Source organism: Suncus etruscus, chromosome 1, assembly GCF_024139225.1.
Source record: "Suncus etruscus isolate mSunEtr1 chromosome 1, mSunEtr1.pri.cur, whole genome shotgun sequence".
NCBI classification, from domain to species: domain Eukaryota; kingdom Metazoa; phylum Chordata; class Mammalia; order Eulipotyphla; family Soricidae; genus Suncus; species Suncus etruscus.
The window spans coordinates 203,984,997-204,008,165 of record NC_064848.1 but is presented as its reverse complement, the minus strand read 5'-3'; the positions used below and the strand labels follow the sequence as shown (position 1 = coordinate 204,008,165).

The following is a 23,169-nucleotide window of genomic DNA, read 5'->3' as shown; positions in this document are numbered from 1 at the left end:
AGGAGAGGAGAGAAGAAAAGGGGAGAGGAAGGGAGAGGAGGAATAGGAAGTAGACGGGAGAGGAAAAGAGGCAAGAGAGAGGAGTGAATGACAAAGGAGAGGAAAAGAGAGGAGTGAGGGGGACAGAGATCAAGCAGCTTGAAGACAGGCTCTAACTTGGGGATCAGAGAGAGGCACCCCCACCAATCCCTACTATGCTTTGATTTCAGATCTGGGGCTCAAGTCTGAGAGAGGCACCCCCACCAACCTCTACTATGCTTTGGTTTCAGATCTGGGGCTCAAATATGAGAGAGAAGTGGGGGCCCTACTGGTGTTCAGAGGAGCACAAAGGACAGAGGCAGCTGAGCTCACTCTGGGCCATCCCACGGAACAGTGGGCAGAGGGACCCAGCCAGAGATCTGGGCATCAGAGCTACTTACGTGGTGCTGGAGGGGTGATCTGTTACATTGAGGGAGTTTGTGGTCTCTTCTGGGGGGACTGTTGATGTGGGTGCCGTGGTGATGGTGGCGGTGGTGGTGGTGGTTGTATTGGTTGGTGCTGGATCGACAAAGAATCAGGCATCCCAAAGACCGTAGGTTGGGAAGGTCAGACCATGGTAGCCAGAACCCGTTGTACTTTCCCCTTCCTGTGACTCAGCCACCCTAATGCTGCCTCTCCAGATCCCACATCCCCAAGAGGGGAAATTGAGAAATCTGAGTCAGAGAACTGAGATGTTTAGAGCCTCCATCAGGGCACTGAGAACTGCTGGCACAGGAGCCTCCCAGAGAACAGGGACAATGCAACTGGGCAGAGGCCGAGACCCATCATGCCCCGCAGACACGCCCCGCAGACACAGCCTGCACAGTGCAGCCCTGGAGGGTGGGCCCTTCTCAGACCCAGATCCCCAACTGATTCCCCACTCTGCTGCCCTTTCTCCAGGTCCCATGTGCAGTTGGCTCCAGGAGGTGTCAATTATGCCCAGAAGGCAGGGTTTGGCTCCAGAGGACCCTGTTCCATCGGAGAATCTCTGTCCATAGAGTGGAGGGGAAAAGCATCACCAATGCCCAGAAGGGTGTGATTATTCTTGGAGGGGGCGCTTGGGGTCCATGAAAGGTGGTACCTGTCTTTTGAGTGTTCATGGCTGGGTTCCAGTTCATGGGTCTTAAAGAACTGGGTCTTTTATCCCACCTGAGAGTGTTCTTTGATCTTGGGGTCCTAGAGATGAGCACTGAGCCCAGAAAGGTTGATCTCAACTGTGGGTTTAGGAACCCCAGGGCATCTGGGAGAGACTCTCTTTCACAGTGCTCACATGGTTTGGAGACCAGTCCTCAGCCTCCCATAACTCCCATAATTCCCCAGAGAGTGAAAAATAAGGGTCCCAGAAGATGTCCATAGCATGGCTGGGAGACATAAGACACACACAGTTGCTTACCTGAGAACACGGTCACTTTCAGCTCGACTTTATGAAGTCCAGATCTTGCAATCCTGCACCAGTATGTGTCGGTGTCATTGAGTCTGAGCCTGTCCATGGTCACATTGAACCTGCGCTGACTCTGGTTGTCCCTGAGTGTCACACGATCCTTCTTCACCACCTGCTCTGTTCCAGTTGTTTCTACCAGCATCTTGCAGGAAGTCCAGGGCAACCCTCGGCACCACTGTTTCCTGAGAGTCTCATAACCAGCATCGTAGTAACAGGTCATGGTCAAGGATCCTCCAATGTAGCCATAGACTTCTTTGGGTCCCCAGATGACAGCTGAGCCTGGAAACAAAGTCACGAGCATGTCCTCTCCCAGCTGAAGGCAACAGCCACTGACATGGCCCTGGGATTCTCCCCCACCCTGACCTCCCAGGTAGAGACTCAGAACATGGGACCCTTCCCTTTCATGTCTCCTTTCTGTCCTTCTTTTTTTTTTTTTTTTTTTGGTTTTTGGGTCACACCCGGCAGTGCTCAGGGGTTATTCCTGGCTCCAGGCTCAGAAATTGCTCCTGGCAGGCACGGGGGACCATATGGGACGCCGGGATTCGAACCGATGACCTCCTGCATGAAAGGCAAACGCTTTACCTCCACGCTATCTCTCCGGCCCCCCTTTCTGTCCTTCTAATCCCTCAAGTCCCCACACTCTCCTCAGAGATACAAGACTGACACTGAAATGGCGCCCTCCCTTCTGGCTCCCCAGACACTCACCAACCTGATGCTTCAGCCCTTTCCTTAGTGACTTCTCAGACAGGGCAGGTCTGATAGGGGACTGGGTCCTCACAATGTCTGAGGGATGAAGAATGATGGGTTACAGGTGTGGAGGAGGCAGTTGGAGTGACAGATGATGCTTTTTCTTTTTTTTTTTTTGGTTTTTGGGTCACACCCGGCGGTGCTCAGGGGTTACTCCTGGCTGTCTGCTCAGAAATAGCTCCTGGCAGGCACGGGATTCGAACCAACCACCTTTGGTCCTGGATGGGCTGCTTGCAAGGCAAACGCCGCTGTGCTATCTCCCCGGGCCCAGATGATGCTTTTTCTTTTGCTTGAGTGATAGGAGTTTTCATGACTGCACCCACATCACAATGGTCACAGCATTTTCTCCTGGGTAGGTCATAACTCCCCTTGTGTTTATTGAATTTCCCCAATGCCATGTTGCTCACTGTGCCCATGTGCTATGGAATCCATCTCCCCTAGAGCTTTATTTCCCGCTGAGGGTTTTTGATTCCCATCAAGAATCTGTTTGAGAGACTCAGGGAGTTTCCACTGATCTGTGGGTTCCTCCTTGTGCCAAACCACCAGTGCTGCAGCTTTGCAGTAACTGACTTCACACTGTCCTATCTGCCAGCTGCAGGACGTGTCAGTGCTTCAAACCTCAGTGTAAAAGCTCCAGCTTCTCTCTGTTCATCTGCGGGTAGCATTTGAGTTGGTTCAACACTTTGGCTTGTGGCACAAATGCTCTGGAAATATTGCTGTCCTAGTTTTCATATGGAGACATTTCTCTCAGAACCCACTTATCTAGAACACTGGCATTGTAACATTGCTGGGTCACATGGTGACTTTAACAAGAATGTTTTCTTGAAATCAGATTTGGCTATTACACAGACATTTTTATATGCAGATTTTTTTTCTTTTTGTTTTTTGGGTCATACCCGGCAGTGCTCAGGGGTTACTCCTGGATGTCTGCTCAGAAATAGCTCCTGGCAGGCACGGGGGACCCTATGGGACACCGGGATTCGAACCAACCACTTTAGGTTCTGGATCGGCTGCTTGCAAGGCAAGTACCACTGTGCTATCTCTCCGGGCCCTTTTTTCATTTTCTTTGTTCACTTATTTTTGTTTCTAAGTCACACTTAGCAGTGTTCAAGGGTCATTCCTTGTTTTACACTCAATAATTACTTCTAGTAATGATTGAGGGACCATATATTATGCCAGTGTCTGTCTTGAGCAAGGCAAATGCCCTCTCTACTGTATTATCATTTTGCCTTTTTTTGGGAGGTGGTGCAGACCTTACTATTCTGAGGTTATTCCTGACTCTGCACTGAGGAATCACTCCTGGAAGGAACATACTGGAAATAGAATCTGAGTTGGCTGTATACAAGGCAAAAACAATGCCTGATGTGCTATCGCTGAAGCCATTTTGGTTATTTCTCCTTCCTTCCTTCCTTCCTTCCTTCCTTCCTTCCTTCCTTCCTTCCTTCCTTCCTTCCTTCCTTCCTTCCTTCCTTCCTTCCTTCCTTCCTTCCTTCCTTCCTTCCTTCCTTCCTTCCTTCCTTCCTTCCTTCCTTCCTCCCTTCCTTCCTTCCTCTCTCCCTTCCTTCCTTCCTTCCTCCCTCCCTCCTTTCTCCCTCCCTTTCTCCCTCCCTCTCTCCCTCCCTCCCTCCCTCCCTCCCTCCCTCCCTCCCTCCCTCCCTCCCTCCCTCCCTCTCAGCATTGAGAGCATTCAGTCAGGACAACATCCTGGAGACAGCTTAGGGCTGGGGCTCACTTGTTTGCTGAGACCAAGTTTCATTCCCAACACTTTATGGAGACAAAGACAAGGACCAGAAGTCTCTGAGCACATCCGAAGAACGCACTGACATGTGGACCTGGACCTCTCTGCCACTTGGGGCCATCCAAAACTCAATTTGACTTGTCCAAGGCCCTTAGTCCCTTTCACATTCTCCTCCTGCTCCCCACTTTCCTGCCTGCATCCCTTCCCCCATTCCAGGGTCCCACATTTCTCTAGCAGGAGGCAGGAGGAGCATATGCTCGTCTCTCATGTTCCCACTGCTCCCCAACCTGATTGAGGTCATACTGTCCCTTGGGGTAACACTTTGGGGTCAGTAGTTCTTCCGTGAACAGATACCCCTGCACTCTGATCCTCACTTTTCCTGGGGTCACTGTACCCAGGGCAGGCCCACCTCTGTCGGCTGGTGAATTCCAGCTTAGGTCTTATGGGCTCCTGTTAAACTGGGGTGTTTCTCCGAAGGCCCCCAGAGCTCTTTTGGTCCCATCCAGGCTGACTCACGTGAAAGGCAGTAGAGGAGGACAAGGAGCCCGAACAGCAACATCTTCTCCCCAGGGCAGGGTGGGCACAGCCTGCAGCAAGAACAGAGCCCTGCACCTTCTGATTGTCCACTCTAGCTCTCTAGCTTGTGGTGGCTCATTCTTTCTTCTTCAGTCACACCCTGCCCCACATTATGAGATATGTGAGAGCAGGGGCTTTTTAAATTTGTTTTCGCTTTGAGCCATATCTGGCAGTTCTCAAGGGATTCTCCTGGCTCTGCACTCAGGAATCACATTTGGTGGGCTTCGAGGACCATATGAATGTCTGGAATGGATCAAACCAGAGTTGGCTTTATGCAAGCCAAGCCTACTTCCTGCTGTATTTTTGCTCCAGCCTATAGGTGGTGGCCATTTGGGTGGAAATTTCTAGGCACTGAGCATTGCAAGACCAGGGACTTTCATTCAAGAAATGACCTCCTGGTGCCTCCATGGGGGAGTCTGGGCTATTCCTGGGACTGTTGGGGTTTGCAGACTTTCCTTTCTATATGGTCTCCCCTGAAGGGGAGCAGGGATCTTTATGGATGAGCCCCAACACAGTAAACTATATTAGTGTTACAGGGAAACTGATACTTGATTTTGTTTTTTGTTTTTATTTTTGGACCACATTCAGTGGTGTTCAGGGCTGACTTCTGCTTTGCACTCAGCAATTTCTCTTCACAGGTTCAGGGGTCCATATGGAGTTCTGGGGTCTGAATCTGGGTTGTACATGTGTAAGGCAGTCATTCTCCTGCTGTACTATTGTTTAAGCCATGGGTGCTGATACTAAGGTCCAGGAAGTCAACTAATTCAAGGGGTCTAGTGCAAATGCCAGGGAGAACCTGCCCAGGAGCTGAAGGAAGAGGCTGCGGGATCAAACCCACTTCAGGAAAGGAGCTTCAGAGATGGAAAGTCCTAACATGGGGGCATGAAGAGAGTGGGGAGTCTGTGCTGAGGACAGACCCAACAGGGGCATTTCAGGGTGAGTCCATGGTCTCCATCTTGAATTCCCCCAAACATGTCCAAGGTCCTTTCTGGAGAGGCCAAAGTGTTCTCATGGGCTTCATCACTGTTTCCCCTTATTTTCTGGAAGCCCAAGACCATCCTCATCTCATGACTGTGCCCCCAGCTTAGCGAGAAGGTAGGCACAGAAGGACAGATTTGAATAGAATTTTTTCTTGTTTGGTTTCATGGCCACCTCTGTCTGAGCCACACACAGCCTGGCTCCCTTGAGAGACAAAGTCCTCCAGAGACACATGACCCCAGACTTCAGCAGAAAGAGCACTGAGGTATGGGGGTGCAAGTTCCCAAAAGGCCAGTGAGCACTTCACAGGATGTGGCCTAAGTGTTTGTAGTGACACAGCTGAGCTGCAGTGAGTCAGATGGGAAGGACTGGGCTCCAGAATCAGCCCGGACCTGTCCAGTCCCCTGAGCAGCAGCTTCTGCAAATGGGGAGGCCTGGGAAAGGGAGATTGAGACTGGGTCCCTTTTGCTCCTTTCCAGAGACAAGATCTTCCCTCACCTAACTCGGGGTTCGTGGGTCAGGAACAGAGAGAGATTTCAGGAACTCTAGGCAAAGAGACACCCCAGAGCTGTTTGCTAAGCTCTCAGGCCTGTGTGTGTAGGCACCCTCGTTCCCATGGGCCTTGATTGTTATGACACCTCCAGACTTCTGTTCAGTGACTGTGAAAGTTGGGATTGGAAGATCCCATGAGTGTTTTTGTGCCTTCAGTTCTTGTGAATGTGCCATGGAATGCATCCACTACCCAAGTTGGGGAGATTGTCTGTGGGATGTAGACTAAGAGGAGATTACTCTGTCCCTGACTCTTCACCCTTTATTCTTCCCTGCAGCTCTCACCCTCTCTCTGTCCCCACATACAGTCCTGGCAACATCATATTTGGGACATCCCTGTTGGGGTGGTTACCAGGGCAAGTTGTTGCCAAGCTCGTTAGGGTCACAGTGGGCATAGGCTTCACAGGAAGCTCCACCAGCTGAGACTGCCTGCATCCCAGGGTGGGTTCCTTCAGGGACTTTCAGACAAAGGCCATTGGCCAGGTCAATGGGGAGTGCAACAGGCATGAGGGATGATGTTGAGGGCTGGGCTCCAGAACCTTTATCCAAATCAGTGCAGAAGGTAAACTGAGGCCATGATTATCTGTACTTGAGGATCATGGGACTCTCACAGCCAGAGCTGTAGCTCAGGGGAACCCCTACAAGGACAACAGAAAACCATCCTGATCTCCTCCTGCTTTCTCTTCTCTTGGAGTTCTTCCATCCATTTTGAATACACTTGAAGTTCCAGGAAACTGGGGTTGTCTCCATAAAGGCTGCTCAGGTCTGTGTCCGGGAACTCTAGAGTACCCTCCTACCACCTCCCACTTGTAAGAGCTGTTCAGGCTGGTGTCAAGGGGTGGGTATTTGAAGAGGCTGTGTCTTAAGAACATTCTAGACACAGGCTCACCTAGCACCGCCCTCAAGTAAGCTCATTCTAGTCTAGTCTTTTGGGAGCCAGCTCAGAGGCAGCTCCAGAAAAGATGTTCTAGGCTCTGCAGATGCAGGCTTGAAAGGCTTCCTGTCCCTTTGTCCTCCAGACCAGTTCTGACCCACAGCCCTACAGCTTGACCTGACACTTCTTGACCCATCTCTTCTGGGCTCTGCAAGACTGTCCATTGTGGTTTCCTAGACTGGGGGTTGATTGAGAACCATGGTCATATCTGAGTCTTTGCAGACTTTGACCTGGAGCTTGTGTTAAGAAAATGGTGCCAAGCCTGCCACGGATTCTGAGACACTCGTGTACTCCTGAGGATGATGGAGGAAAGCTTAGATGCTGGGGAGTAGGCAGAGGTCAGAGCACGAGAGAAGGGTCTACCAAAGTAGAGAAATGCTTAGATCCCCAGAAACAGGAAGAGACATGGCGCCTCCCCAGGGTCTCCAGAGGACATTGCTACTTTATTTACTTTGGACTTACTTTGGACCACCGAGAGAATATGTCTGTGGTTTTCAGTTTAAATTTGAGGGCAAATTTGCTATTAGGAAACTCAAACACATCTTTCTCCTAAGACAGAGAGTCCCTTGGATGCCAAGTAAGGATGGAGGACTGACTCCATTTCTTCTTTTTGTATGTGTGTATGTGGTTTTTGGGTCACACCCAGCAGTGCTCAGGGGTTACTCCTGGCTCCATGCTCAGAAATTGCTCCTGGCAGGCACGGGGGACCATATGGGACACTGGGATTTGAACCGATGACCTCCTGCATGAAAGGCAAATGTCGCCCCCTGACTCCATTTCTGTTGGGAGCTGATTGTGACATTCCCTCAGTGAAGATTCTCATATTGTCAAGTCTGGCTTCATTTTTTTTTTTTTTGGTTTTGTTTTTGGGCCACACCCAGCAACACTCAGGGGTTACTCCTGGCTCTGTGTTCAGAAACCACTTCTGGCAGGTATGGGGGACTATATGAGATGCCAAGATTCAAACCACCTTTTGTCCTGGGTCAGCTGCTTGCAAGGCAAAAAGCCCTACCGCTGGGCCATCTCTCCTGCTAGTCTAGCCTCTTCTCTAGGCCTTCTTTTGTCCACACCCAGCAGTGCCAGACCCTCCCAGGGATGCAAAATGTAGTGAAATGAAACGGAAGCAGACTACAGTCGGAAAGAGGGAAAGAGAAGAAAGATGTTGCTTTTTAATGCTTGCCTGAGGGAAGGAAAGAAAGAGAAAGAGATAGAGATCTAGAGAGAGAGAGCTGGCTAGGAGGGGTCCTGGAACTCAGGGCAAACTGCTACAGTAGGTGAAGAGAGAGAAAAAGGAGAAAATTGCATTGGCTAATATTGCTAATGCTGTGTCTAAGGTTGCCCATGACCTCTACCCACAGGGCTCCAGGTATTGCTAGTTTATATTAATTGTTTTGGTACACGCCCTAGAAGTTCCTGGAACTGGCTTTTCTGAACTAGTCTATGTTCCTTTAAATTTGAACCTGTCATGGCTTACTTAGGTTCACAGCAAAGCTTGGTTACAGTTAATTTAATTTTACTTTTTTGGTGTCAGGGTACATTTTTTATTTTTTAAATTATAATATCTATATTTAAACACCCTGATTACAAACATGATCATAGTTGGTTTTGTCATAAAAAGAACACCTCCCCTTCACCAGTGCAACCTTCCCATCACCAATGCCTCATCTCCTCCCTCCCCCATCTCCCGCCTGTATTTCAGACAAGCTTTCTTCATTCCTCACTCACTGATATTGTTGGCATAGTTCTCAGCCACACCCGTTTGACGCTCAGGGGTTACTCCTGGCTATGCGCTCAGAAATCGCCCCTGGCTTGGGGAGACCATATGGGACGCCGGGGGATCGAACCGAGGTCCGTCCTACGCTAGCGCTTGTAAGGCAGACACCTTACCTCTAGCGCCACCTTCCCGGCCCCGAGACTATTATGTGTCTATCTCTCACCCTCTGACTTATTTCACTCAGCATAATAGATTCCATGTACATCCACATATAGAAAAATTTCATGATTCATCTCAATATTCCATTGTGTATATGTTCCACAGTTTCTTTAGCCACTCATCTGTTGAAGGGCATCTTGGTTGTTTCAAGAATCTGGCTATTGTAAATAGCGCTGCAATGAATATAGGTGTGAGGAAGGGATTTCTGAATTGTTTTGAATTTTTAGGGTCTATCCCTAGGAGTGGTATAACTAGATCAAATGGAAGCTCAATTTCCAGTTTCTTGAGGAATCTCCATATTGTTTTCCATAAGGGTTGGACTAAATGACATTCCCACCAGCCATGGATGAGAGTTCCTTTCTCCCCATATCCCCGCCAGCTACAGTTAATTTTTTTTTTTTTTTGGTTTTTGGGTTACACCCGGAGGGACTCAGGGTTACTCCTGGTTCTAAGCTCAGAAATCGCCCCCAGCAGGCTCAGGGGACCATATGGTATGCCAGGATTCAAATTACCGTCCTTCTACATGCAAGGCAAACGCCTTAATGCTGTGCTATCTCTCCAGCCCCACGGCCCCCAAATTTTATTTTTATTTTTTTATTTTATTTTATTTTTTCTGGTTTTTTGGGCCACACCCGTTTGATGCTCAGGGGTTACTCCTGGCTAAGCGCTCAGAAATTGCCCCTGGCTTGGGTGGACCATATGGAACGCTGGGGGATCGAACTGCGGTCCTTCCTTGGCTAGCGCTTGCAAGGCAGACACCTTACCTCTAGTGCCACCTCCCCGGCCCCTGGCCCCCAAATTTTAAATCAAACTTTAGATCCTAACATTTAGATACTGCAATCACTTTAAGCCTAACCCTGTTGTAACACCAGAGCACACACCAACCTGTTGTAATCCCTCTCACATTCTAGCCGATTGGCTGACACAGAGTCCACACCTTACTCTTCCCTAATATAAATGTCCCTTTATCACCTATAATAAACTGAGTTACTCTCCCTAAATGGCTGGTGCATGCTTCTTTGGAAGTGCTCTACTTGCCTGAGATCTGACCTCACCAGTGACTGCTACATCCAGGGACTCTAACCTCACCAGTGACTCTGACCTTTCCAGCCTCATTACAATGTTCCATCAGTTATATCCCCCTCAGACATGTCCCCCTCAGATACTCTCTTCAGAGGAAAAAAATCTCGTCAGATACTCCTTAGAATGTCCTCCTTAGACACTCTCTTTAGATATTACCCTCCAGATACATCCCCTCAGACATGTTGTCTTCATTCACTTTGATTATCTCAGGCCTCACATCAACACAGCTCACGTCCTCCACTGACACCCCGTTCAGATCTTGTTTCACACTTGCCTGCTGTCTGCACAAGACATGAGTCCAATCAGTAAGGTTCCCACTTTGCCTCACCTAACCTAGCTGTATCCTACACCCCAGGATCTGGGACCATGGCCTGTCTGGGGTCTCTTGCTAATGACCAACAAGCGGCATGGAAATATGGGGCCCCACCAACCCCACCCATGAATGTGTGAATTTAAGATTCAAACCTGACCACAATCAAGCTCTCTATGTACTAGGAGGAGTGAGAAGGATGAGTCAGTGGTCTGAACTTGTCCGAAGAACCCCTGAACCCCACATGGTTGGCCCTTCCTTCCTGCCTCTGCCAGGAGTCTCAGGGACTAGTTCTGGGATGGTCTGGCTTCAGGTTCTACTCTCTACGACAGAATCTTCTCCCCACTTCCTGTGGAGCCCTTTATCCTGCAGACTTGCCTTCATCACTGTCATCCTTGGGCACACCAAAGTTCAAGGAGCAACCTCTCTTCTTCCTCCACTAGGGAGACATAATTGTGTCCCCAAGTGGGCCCTCATGCCCAAGGATTGCTGGATCCTGTGGTCTTTGCTTAACACTGTCTCAGAGACCACAATGGATAGTCCTGGCAATGTCCAGGGGACACTGGCACCTCCCCATGGCCGGGTCAGGCTGCAGTGTCACAGGGACACAAGGACTCGGTAGGGTCACAAGGGTGGGCCTGGAGCCATTTCTGAACTGAGCCCTGGGAGATGTGGCTAGAATGGAGCTGGGCCCTGGGCATGGCTTGGAGCAGTACTCATGGGACCTGTGTCTAGAATGTTCTTCTGGCCTGTTCTCTCCAGATTTTCTCAGAAACAGAACTGACCAGATCCTGGTTTTTAGGAGCTTCAAATATACTCAGTGTGGCAGGGAGCCCAGGAGATGAAGGAGCAGAAGAACTTGGAGACCTTGATTGTCCTTGGCATGAATTCCCAGTGGGCACAGGTCCTGCCACCAGCCCCATCATCAAGACACATTGATCCCTGAGTTTAGGTAATCACAGCCTCAGTTTTCTTTCTACACTGAATTTGATAAAGATCTGGACCCTTCTCCTTGGCATCATCCCTCCTACTGTCATGGTCCCCACTGCCCTGGCCAGTGAGTGATCTTTGACTGAAAGTCCCTGCGGGTCCTCAGGGACACGGGTCCAGCTGGTGGAACTTCCTATGTAGCCGATGCCCACAATGGCCGGAAGGAACTTACTCTGATAACTGCACCAGCTCAGATGTCTCTCCACACCATTGTCACCCACAAAGATGGTTTGTAGAGAGCCAAGAGTGGACAAGGAGTGAAGAAGAGCAGAGAAATAGTGAGGGGTTCACAGGGACAGAGATAGGGTAATGGGTGAGTAGAGAGTGGATAAAGGGTCAGGGAAGCAGAGAAAATGGGTGTGGGGTGACAGGCTACAGGGTGAGAGTGAGGATGAGGATTGAAGGCTACAATGGATACATTGTATGCACAGAGACAAGCACACACGTAGGTGCATATACAAATACACTGGCATATACACAGATACAGAGACACCTCAACACACACTTTCAGTTGATTCATCCATCTGGACACACATCTGCCTCACACACACTACTCACACTCATGCTGGCACAAACAGGGCTAGAGAATGTGACAGCACTTGGAGGATCCATCTGATCCTGATGTTCTTACATACAAACCAGAGCCTGGGGATCCTGGCACGAACTGATGTGTCAATTGGGGCCCCGTGAGCATGAAAGTACCTGCCCACACAAGGATGAGAGCCAGGCCCCTAACTCTGGCATGTCTTAATATCTGAATTAAGGAACCCTGAGTGTGGTGAGGTCAGGTCTTGTCTCTGGACAGGAGAAAAAGGGGACCCTATCCCCAGTCTATCCTTTTACCAGGCTTCCCCTGTTTGCATAAGCCTCTGGTCAGGGAACTGGACAGGATGGCTTGGGAGCTGAGTCCTGCCCACCCACCTCAATGTAAGGTCAGCTGCATCACTGCAAACATGTAGGCCACATCCTGTGAAGCGCTCCACAAGTGGGCACAGGGTGTGCGTGACACATATGGGGGTGGCCTTAGAAACAAACAAAGACATTCTCATTCCAGCCCTGCCCTCTGAACCTGAAAGGGATCTTAGGTTATGGTCATGGGGTGAGGACAATCTTGGGCTTACACAGTACAGAAAATCAGGGGGAATAGTGAGGAGACCCCATGAGCACACACTGGGGTCTCAAGGAAGGATCTCAGAAACATTTGGAGAGATTCAAGATGGAGACTAGTGGATCACCCTGGAATGAACATGTTGGGTCTTGTTGTGTATGTAAACATTTTATGGGATTATTATGTTACTGACCCTACCCTGATCGGTGATTGTGCCCTACCCTAGGGTGAGACCTGACATTCTGCCCCCACCCTAGGGTAGTACCTGATTCTGCTTCCATCATTGGGTGGTATCTGATCCCACCATTGGGTGGTACCTGATTCTGGGGGATAAAAACAAGGGTCTGTGGAAGGCAAGGGACTTTTGGCTGGAACTGATGCTGAGGCTTTGGACTTCAGTCTTGTCCACTGAATAAAGCTAATATTTCCACAAGCCTGACTGTCTGCGAGCTGTTTACCTGCCGTTTCACCTCAGAACCATCAGCTGGACAGGGTGGCAGACACTCGTGCTCCGAGCTGGAGGGGAAAGACCTCATCCTCCATCCCTCCATCAGTCAACCTCTTCAGGGGCTGACTTGCAACAGGTCTGTTTTCAGTGTGTGCCCTCCATTTTCTGCAGTGACCCTTGCCAGGACCTCCTGTCCCTTAAGCCCCTTTCCCTGCAGTGTGAGTTTGACCCCCTGTCTCTTTCTTCAGCTCCTGGGCAGTTTCTCAGTGGCATTTGCACTGGGACCCCTCAATTACTTGACTGCCTAGACCCCAAGTATCAGTACAATAAATGAAGGATCATTGTCTTACACAGCCAACCCAGGTTCAATCCCCAGCATCTCACATGAGCCTCTGAGCCTACCAGGATTCATCCTTTTATGCAGAGCCCCCTGAAATTCATCTGGTGTGATCTAAAAATAAAACAAACCCCCCACAAAGCTTTCTTGAGACTCCTTTGTTGAAGACCACCCACAGAGTAGGGCTCCCCCTGCCATCCCAGCATGGGAGATGCACAGAAAGGAGTGTCTTCAGCCTCCACTAGCCCTGGGACAAGCTTAGATTTTCATGTAGGATCCACAGAGGCTTTTTCTGAAATGTGGGTCCCTGGTTTTGCATTGATCAGTGCCCAGAAATTTCCACCCAAATGGTCACCTGCAGTCTGGACCATTAGTACAGTGGGTAGAACCCTTGCCTTGCATGCAGCTGATCCGGGTTTGGTTCCCAGCATCGCATATGATTTTTTGAATCTTCCAGGAGTTGATTCCTGAGCACAGAGCTAGGAGTAAATCCTTGGCACCACTAGATGTGGCCAACCACACCCCTTTCTCTGACATTTCTCTTGACACAGGGGTGGGGAGTGACTGAAGGAGGAAGCAAGATCAAGAAAGTGAGCAAGTTCAAGAGAACAAGCAAGAGCAAGTGACAGGGAGAGGAGTGTTGGTTACAGTGACCTGACAGTGGCCATTTTTGCAAAAGCCTCTCTGCCATTTTCCAGTTTTGCACCTGCAAACTGGCTATGTGCTGTTTTGCTACAAGACCCCTGGGCCAGCAGGAAAAAAGCAGCCACAAAAGTAATAAATAACTTCTTGGCCCAGGGGAGAGGAACACAGCCTGGTACCACTCCCAGGAATGAAGCTATACTCCCCTGGCCCGCATTCTTGAGTTAACAAGGTATTCATTATAGTTTTGTGCAACATTGTTTTTACAAAGTTATTTCTTAAGAACATTGCCCCACCATAAATCTGTTAAGAGCCTGGGAATGTGGTCAAGCAGACCCTACCCAGGGTCACAGGGTGTCTCCATGGTAACTGCTAATCTAGCATGACTTGCAAATTGTTTTACCCCCTGCCCCACTGCCCACTTTCCATATTTGGGGAATGATGTATTTTCTTTGATTCCACCCAACCTGCACTGTGTTTATGCCTTATTTGGAATGATGGAGTGGCCTGCACGCCAAAAAGTATGATTGACATTACCTTTGACTGCCCCTTTTTACCTTCCCTATATAAGAGGGTGCAGGATCACATTAAAGTGCCTTTGAACGGATTTTTCTGTCTTGGGTCATTTGTTATTAACCTCTCTTAGATTTCTTATAGGTGTGGTGTGATCTGAGCCTCGCAAAATTAAGGTGCAGCTGTTCGTGAGCCTCTCGTCCACTCCCCGCTAGTCGGGCCCCTTTGGGGGGCTTACAGGACACCCGCAGAGGAGGATGAGAAATTATGACCCTATTCTTGCTGTGGTGCTGTGCCCATTCCTGGACCCAAGGAGGAGATGCATTCATTTGGGTTCCTTGTCCTTCTCTGCTGCCTTTCATGTGAGTCAGGCCTGGGTGTGGCTAGGAGCTCTAGAGGTCCTGGTGAGAATCATCTCAGTTTATGAGGAGCCTCAAAGCCCGAGGTGGAATTCACCAGCCTACAGCTGGTGGGTCTGACTAGAGAGCAGTGATCCCAGAAAGGGTGAAATCAAAGGTGCAGAGGGATCCCTTCAGGGATGAGATCCTGACATCCAGAGGGTCACTTTCCCAAATCTATTTCAAATCGATACTTCAATGCCTCACCTGTCACCAAGAATCTCAGACATTTGACATCTTTACTCCTTTATCCTTTTCTTTGACATCTACAGTTAATGCATATTGCAAGATTACCTTAAGTTATTTTTCAAAGAAAAAAACTGAGAGATCAGATCATAATAGGGTTTATTCATCAACTTCAACACAGAATTTTGTACAATTTGAAAATTATCTCCTATGATCATAGTACATCTGAAACACTTTTCCTATAAGGATAAACAGATGGAAAACTTCTGACCTATGTAGATTTTCCTTTAGAAAACCTTGACTTGTCACAGTACACTATGAATTCTAAGGACAACCCTGAAGAATACAACTTATCTTCTGTTTTGAAACCTTATGGTGAAATGGAAAAGGGTCACTGCACAGCCTTTGTAAAAACGTGGCAAGACAATATTGGTTTAAATGAGATGATAAAGAAGTTTCAGAAATATTTACCTTGTCTGTGAAATCTCCAGCAGCTTATATTCTTTTTAATACTTCAAAGAGACCTTCAGCAATAGATACAGATGTTTATATTAAGCAGATATCTTTGGATTATGCATCGGAATGCTATGGACTCTTGCAACAGTGCTTAGTCATTGAGTAAAGTTTTGCAATTTATTTTTAATTCATGCTAGTTTTCGGTTTGCCTTCAAGAAAGAAACCTGGATGTTGGAGTCATATGATACTCCAAGGTGTAGACTCTTTTCATAGTGCTCATCACCATCATCACTATATTATTTAGCATTTTAACCTTGAATATTATGATTGCTTTAAGAATATTCTTAAATGTGGGTCCCTGGTCTTGCATTGTTCAGTGCCCAGAAATTTCCACCCAACTTGACACCTGCAGCCTGGACCATTAGTACAGTGGGTAGGACCCTTGCCCTGCACTCAGTTGACCTGGGTTTAATCTCTAGCATCCCATATGATCTTTAGGGCCTGAAGAGATAGCACAGCAATAGGGTGTTTGCCTTGCACACAGCCAATTTAGGATGGACTGTGGTTTGAATTCCAGCATCCCATATGATCCCCCATGCCTGCCAAGAGCAATTTCTGAGCAATTTCTGGCAGAGCCAGGAGTAACCTCTGAGCACTGACTGGTGTGACCCCCCCCCCAAAAAAAAAAAAAGAATGTTCTATGCACATTCTAAACCACGAAGCCTTTTTGAGCAAAGTTTTCTATCAACTTTGATTACTCCAAGAAATTGAAAATCTTTTTCACTTGAAATGCTGGTTTTATAGTTCGAAGCTCTTTAATCCTAAGTCAGTTTTCCAAATGCAACCTATGCATTGATCTTTTTTGTTCATATGTGTATGTGTGTGAATGTTTGTGTGGTGCTACCTCTATGTCTGTTTAATGTCCATTTGTATTGTGCATAATGTCTGGCTATGTTGTATATCGCCCTTTCTTCTTGTATATAGCCATTTCTCTCTCCTGGGAAGAAGATGACGCTACCACTGCTACTTCTGTGTTTCTCCTACTTTCCTTCACCATGGAATGTTACATATAACTGGTTTCAGATTTTGAGAGACTCTTGACTCTAGGACATTGTTTGATCTGTGACTTTAGCAAGTCATGTTTTCAGACTCCACAAGACCATGATGCCCACTGAAGATGTGATCCAAAATTTATTCTCCCCTCAGACTATTTCAGAAGACTTAAAGGGGATATGCATACCTCCTTTGCATATTTCTTGGGCTTACTTCCTCAATACGTAGAATTATTTATTGTATATTTCATTATATAGGTGTAGTTTCCCCCTTCTCTTTGGATTTACCAGTAAGAATTTATATTGGATAGTGTAGTTAGTATACTTTGAGTTTTGTGTTTTTGATAGAACTAGGTTATAGGGATTGTTTGGTTTGTTATTATTTCTCCTTAGGCTGAAATAGTTTCCTGGTCCTGGAGCTGGTACCTGTGGAATGGAAGATTATCACACTCCATCACCTGCCCATCAAGCCAACTTCCCCAGAGAGTTCATGTGTCCTCATGAGTTGAACTCCTGTCAGCAGTGTGAGCTCTCGAGTGTGGTGGGGACAAGACTGAAGTGGCCACAGAGAATGGGTCATATGTACTGACTTGGGATTATTACAGAGGAAGCCTGCAACTGTGTGAGTGGAACTGGGGAAAACCGAGGTAGGGAGTGGCTTGGATGCTTGAGTTCAATGGCGTGAATGTGGCTCAGATGAAAACTGTGAGTTCTAGAGTCCCAGCAACCCCAGAAAACTCCTCTGCTCTGCTTGTGACTGTGTTTGCCCTGAACCAGTGACCCCTGCCTGCTTTTAAATGAAGTCTGGAGTTAGACTGCAGGGACTGAGATGAAGGGAGGCTTGTTGAGGTATGGGGATGAGCCTGAGAGCACAGAAAAGTGACTTGAAATTCATTTGGAGACAAGTAAGGGATTCAGGAGACATGGAACACCCCTGGATACTGACATGGGATACTGGAGACAGACATGGAGCCATGGAGATTGTGGGGGATCCTGGAGACAGACAGAAGCCCTGCATAAGTGCCTGTTTAGTAAGATGGGGGTGGGTGGGCTGCATTGTGGTTTGTGGTTCTAACACCATGGGGGACCCACCTAGTTCCAGATAGGAAAATCACGGTAATAGGGAATCTTAGTCCTCACCATGTACCCAGAAGTTAGGAGTACTGTCTGTGAGGGTATACTGGCCTCACCCTCCCTTGGCTCCTGCCCCATTCTCACATGGGGAGACTGAGTCCCAGTTCTGGTGCCTCCAGTCTCTGCCAAACCAAGGCTTTCTGTAATAGAGGCTCTAGGCCACTCCAACTCAACCCTGGTCATGCTCTCCCACATTCCGAGTCCTCTTCTGTGGGCCCCTCCAAAACCTACAGGAGGTTCCTATTTCCCTCCAGAAACCCATAGTTTCCCCTCACATTCATGTTCTTGCTCTGTGAGTTTTCTTCCCAATCCACTTAGAAAGGGAAGCTGAAGGGGCCGGAGAGTTAGCACGGAGGTAGGGTGTTTGCCTTGCATGCAGAAGGATGGTTGTTCGAATTCCGGCATCCCATATGGTCCCCCAAGCCTGCCGGGGGTGATTTCTGAGCATAGAGCCAGGAGTAGCCCCTGAGCGCTGCCGGTGTGACTCAAAAACAAGCAAGCAAGCAAGCAAGCAAACAAACAAACAGAAAAAGGAAGGGGAGCTGAAGACTCAATTTCTTTCCTGGGTCAGCCCCAAAGCCACCACTGAGCATCTCCGGGAGAGCCCATTACCAGATATAGGGTTCAGTGGGCTCAGGTGGAATCATCCCCAACACTGATAGTGCAGAGTCATTGAGGCTGCTACTCAGGGTATTTTCTGCCATCACTTATAGGTGCTAGGGAGAGTAGTCCTGGAAAGTGCCTCATTGCTTGTCCCTGCTGAGCCACATCCACCTTCAGCTCCTGGTTTTAGTAGATGTACAGGGCATGTTGGGAGCCATATTCTGGGGACCCAAGCTCAGAGGGTTCTCAGAAAACTGGCTTATAACTAGTTGTCCACCAATCACCAAGTATTGGGGTCCTCTGTCTGCAGTGCTCAGTCCCAATATCAAAACACCAAGGTGTCAGGGCTGGTTAGTAGCTCAGTAGCTGGCCTACCTTTACATGTGTGAGGCCTGAGTTGTACTTAAGAAGATAGAAATATTGGGGAAATTTTTCTTTTTCTCTTGGATTTTGTTCCACATTAAATAGTGCTCAGGTAATAACTCCTGGTGGGGTGCAGGGTACCTCTGGGATGCTAGGATCAAAACCTCAAGTTGACCACTTGCAAGGCCCTCCCTGCTGTGCTATTGTTCCAGCCTTTGGAGGTCATTCTCCATTCGACACACTAGGAAGAAAACAAAGGGCATCACTTTCATTGTTCTCATCAGTATTGGAGTCTTGGGGGACCAAAGAACCCTCCCAAGTAGTGGGTGATGAATAGAATGGGGAGATCCCTGTCTAACTCTTTCAAGAACTCCTAAATCCAGAGTAGAGGCATACTGGAGGTACAGACCAGGGAGGGCTCAGAACCCAGCGTTGGGCCTCTTGACGCTGCTGTACTCTACTGCCACATCAGGGCTCCTGCTGACACTGGGAGCCATGCTAGGGTCTTTGTTGGCAGAAGTGGAATCCAGGGTGCAGGGTGCAGGGTCAGATGCATGTAGCAGACCAGCTCCTCCTCCTGGACATCCTGGGCAAAGGCAGACAGTATTGAGGGGCTTCTGCAGAACTCCCTGGATCCCTGAACCCCCTGCCAGGTACCCTGAGCATCCCCATGTCCCATTGGGATACAAGGCTGTTGGGTCCCAGCCCATGCCACTGCATAAGAGCCACATTGGCCTGTCTGGGTATCTGAGTTGAACCCTGATTTGAGTACACTTCTGAAGGGTCAGTGCCAAGAGATGGCGTGTCAGGGGACTCCGACGTCCATGATTGCCACTTGGCTTATTCCTGCTCCCTTCTTCACCTGCCCCTCCCAGTCATGATGTTTCTGTTTTTTTTTTTTTTTCCAGACCCCCTCCTATTCACCAACCATCCCAGGACATGGGTACAGGGCTCCAATATTCCGTGTCTCAGAGCTTCACGCATGGGGATTGAGAGCTGGAAAAAGGCCAGGTTGTGTCTCAGGTGTGACTTTGGGACTCTTACTGACTTTGGGGAGACCCCGACAGATGAAAGACTACAAAGAAGCATTAGAGAGCAGGAAAGAGAGCATAAGGGCTGGAGCTGCTGCCTGGTAGGTGGAAATCAAGAGTCAATTCCCTGCACTGGAATCCCCAAACACTGTTGGGGTGCCTGGTGCTGGTGCTGGGCTGAGTGTCACTGGAAATGGTCCTGGGACCCTGTCAGTTGAGCTAGGAGGAAGGGAAGAAAGAAGGGAAGAAGAATAGAAGGAATGAAAGGAGGGAAGTAAGGGAAGAATGTAGAGAGCATGTGCGTGCCTGTAAGAGTATGTAAGTATATGTATTTTCACATGTAAGTTGTGTGCATATGTACTTGTCTTAAGCATGAGCAAACATGTATGTATGTGAGAAATGTTTGTGCGAGTATGAGGGCACCCACTCATATATGTGCTTGTGTGTCCTTTACTTACCTTTGTGTGCACTTTGGTTATTTGTGATTCTTCATGTGCGAACACCCACATATGTGACATCAGTGTGCAAGGTCATGTATGCACTGTAGTTGTATGTATAATACTGCATTTGCATGTGTTTATTGCCACACATGTGCTTGACACATGACTTTACACATATGCAGTTGTCATGTTCTTGGATTTCTGAGCTTTGCATGTTGAACTACAAGACCACGCCTGTGTTCTTCCAGCAGCACATTCACGGGGTATGCGTAGATATATGGACTGCATGACTTGAGAGATGTAGCCACATATATTCGTCTGTGTGCACACACATGCAGGTCTGCATTTGTTCTGGGATCCAGGTCACCTTTGACCACAGCATCAGACCTGAGGAAGCCGTGGGCTGTGCTGGTGTCTGTCTGGGTCACCCTGAGAACTTCCCAGAAACCAGAGGGAAAGTCAGGTATGGAGGGTGAGAGGCACCAGTGAGGGGCATCTCCATGACCAACTGTGGTACTACACTTCTCCATCTCTGCACCACTGACATTTGGGGTATTGCCCCACACCCCTAGAGAATCACTGGTCAGAGGGTTCCAGACCACGATTCCATTAGCCCTGCACACTCCCTTCCTGCCTCCTCTCACCTGTCCTCTGTCACTTCAACTTCCTCCAAACAAACAGGGTAGCCACCAGCAGAAAAATCGGCAACTTGGCAGTGATGATGAAGGGGAGCAGGTGGACGGGGAGACCTCTGGAAATAAGATTGGACCCACATGCGCTGGAATACCCCATTCGGGCTGTAGACACCTGCCACTAAAAAAGGGCTGCACCCCTGTTTCTTCCAAGCCTCTGATTTCTACTGGAATTCCAACTCCTGAGTGCACCCAAAGATAGTGTCAACAAAGCAGGAAAGGTGGGAACAGGATGGGAGAGGAGAGGAGATGAGAGAAGGAGAAGGGAGAGGAGATGAGGGTGGGGGAGAAAGGCCTAGCAGGTCAGATACATGGTCTAAATCAGGGCTCACTGCCCCCAACCATGCCTGGTTTCATATCTAGGGATCTTGTCTGAGAGAGCAATCCGGGAGTCTCGATGGTCACATCAGAGCTCCTGCTGGCACTGGGGGCAATGCCAGGGTCTCTGTTAGTATAAATGGAATCCAGGTTGCAGGGTGCAGAGTCAGATGTGTATTGCAGACCAGCTTCTCCTCCTGGGCAATCTGAACAAAGGCAGACAGTATTGAGAGGATTCTGCAGAGCTCCCCAATCCCTGCTTCGTGCTCTGCTGAGTACTCTGAACACCACTATGGCCCCCTTGGCCCCATGTGTAAGGCTGTTGGGTCCCAGCCCCTGCCACTGCATAGAGCCACATTGGCCTGTCTGGGTGTCTGGGCTGAATCCTGATGTGGATAGACTTCTGAAGGGTCAGTGCCAAGAGATGGTGTGTCAGGGAACCCCAAAGTCCATGACTGCCACCTGACTTATTTCTTCTCCCTTCCTCACCTGCCCCTCCCAGCCTCACTGTTTCTGGTCCTTTCCAGACCCCCTCTCCTTCACCCTCCCAGGACATGGGCTCAGGGCTCCAGTGCTCGGCTCTGATGCTCATGGGCTCCAATGCCCCAATGCTCAGGACTCTGCACATGGAGATTGGGAGCTGGAAAAGGGTTAGGTGGTGTCTCAGGTGTGATTTTGGGACTCTTCCTGACAATGGGGAGACAGTATTGAGAGGTTTCTGCAGAGCTCCCCAATCCCTCTGGAAGATGAAAGACTACAAAGAAGCAAATGTTGCAGCACTGCCAAGTAGGTGGAAATCCAGGGTCAATTCCCTGCACTGAGATCCTTCAAACACTGCTGGGGTGACCCTGGTGACCACTGGCGCTGATGGACTCAAACAGCACTGGATGGAGTATCACTGGAAATGGTACTGGGACCTTATCAGTAGTACTAGGAGGGAGGGAAGAAAGATGCAAAGAAGAACAGAAGGAAGGAAGAAAGGCAGGAATGAAGAAAGGCAGAAATGAAGGAAGGAATGAAGGAAGGAAGGAAGGGAAGGAGGGAAGAGAGGGAAGAAGAGAACATGTGCATGTATGTGAGAGTGTGTAAGCATCTGTATTTGTACAGGTGTGTGCTCGTGTACTTGTTAGCAAGTATGAGCAAGCATGTTTGCATTTGAGAAATGCGTGCATTGTAGTTGCATGTCTAATTGTGTATTTGCATGTGTCCATGGCCATATGTGTGCTTGCCACATGACTTTGTACATAGGCAATTGTCATGTCTTTGGTATACTGAGCACTGCTCGTTGAGCTGCACTTCACCACCTGTGTTTCTGCAGCAGCACATTCATGGGATATGCAAAGACATGTGAACTACATGACTGGAGAGATGTAGCCCACACATAATTGAGTTAGCTCATGTCTCTGCTTGCACACATGTGGAGGTCTGCGTGTGTTCTGCGATCCAGGCCAACTTGGTCCCTGGTAACCCCAGCATCAGACCTGTGGATGCTGTTGGCTGTGCTGGTGTCTGTCTGGGTCACCCTGAGAACTGCCCAAAAACCAGTGGAATCAGGTGTGGAGAGGGAGAGGCACTAGTGAGGGGCATCTACATGACTAACCATGCCTTTACTTCTTTATCTCTGCCTGCACCACTGACCTTTGAGGTGGTGCCTCCACCCCTGAAGAGTCACTGGTTAGGGGGTCCCAGACCATGATGCCATCAGACCCGCACACTCCCTTTCTCCTGCCTCTCACCTGTCCTCTGTAGCTTCATCTTCCTCCAAACAAGCAGGATGGCCATTAGCAGGGAAAGCAGCAACTTGGCAGGAATGATGTAGAGGAGCAGGTGGGCAGGGAGGCCCCTGGAAATAAGATTGGGCCCACATGCACCAGCTGTAGACTGTAAACTACCTGGGTGGTTGTAGATACCGGCCACCAAAGAAAGGGAACACCTCATTTTCCCCCAGGCTTCTGTTTCCTACTGAAACTCCAACTCCTGAGTGTATCCAAAGATAGTATCAACAAAGTAGGAAAGGTGGGGATAGAGGGGGAGAGGAGAGGACATAAAGGATGAGAAGAGGAGAGGAGGAAAGGAGAAAGAAGAGGAGATGAGGGTAGGGATCAGAGGCCAAGTAGGTCAGAGAAACAAGATCTAACTTGGGGCCCATTG

At 48.8% G+C, this 23,169-nt stretch overlaps 2 protein-coding genes across 5 annotated transcripts in view; both read left to right on the top strand.

Moving 5' to 3' along the window:
- Positions 1–23,169, top strand: part of FADS6 (fatty acid desaturase 6) — a 1,183,177-nt gene that overhangs the window by 189,847 nt on the left and 970,161 nt on the right. The window lies entirely within an intron of this gene.
- The window catches only part of HID1 (HID1 domain containing), a 994,098-nt gene that overhangs the window by 252,578 nt on the left and 718,351 nt on the right, over positions 1–23,169 (top strand). The window lies entirely within an intron of this gene.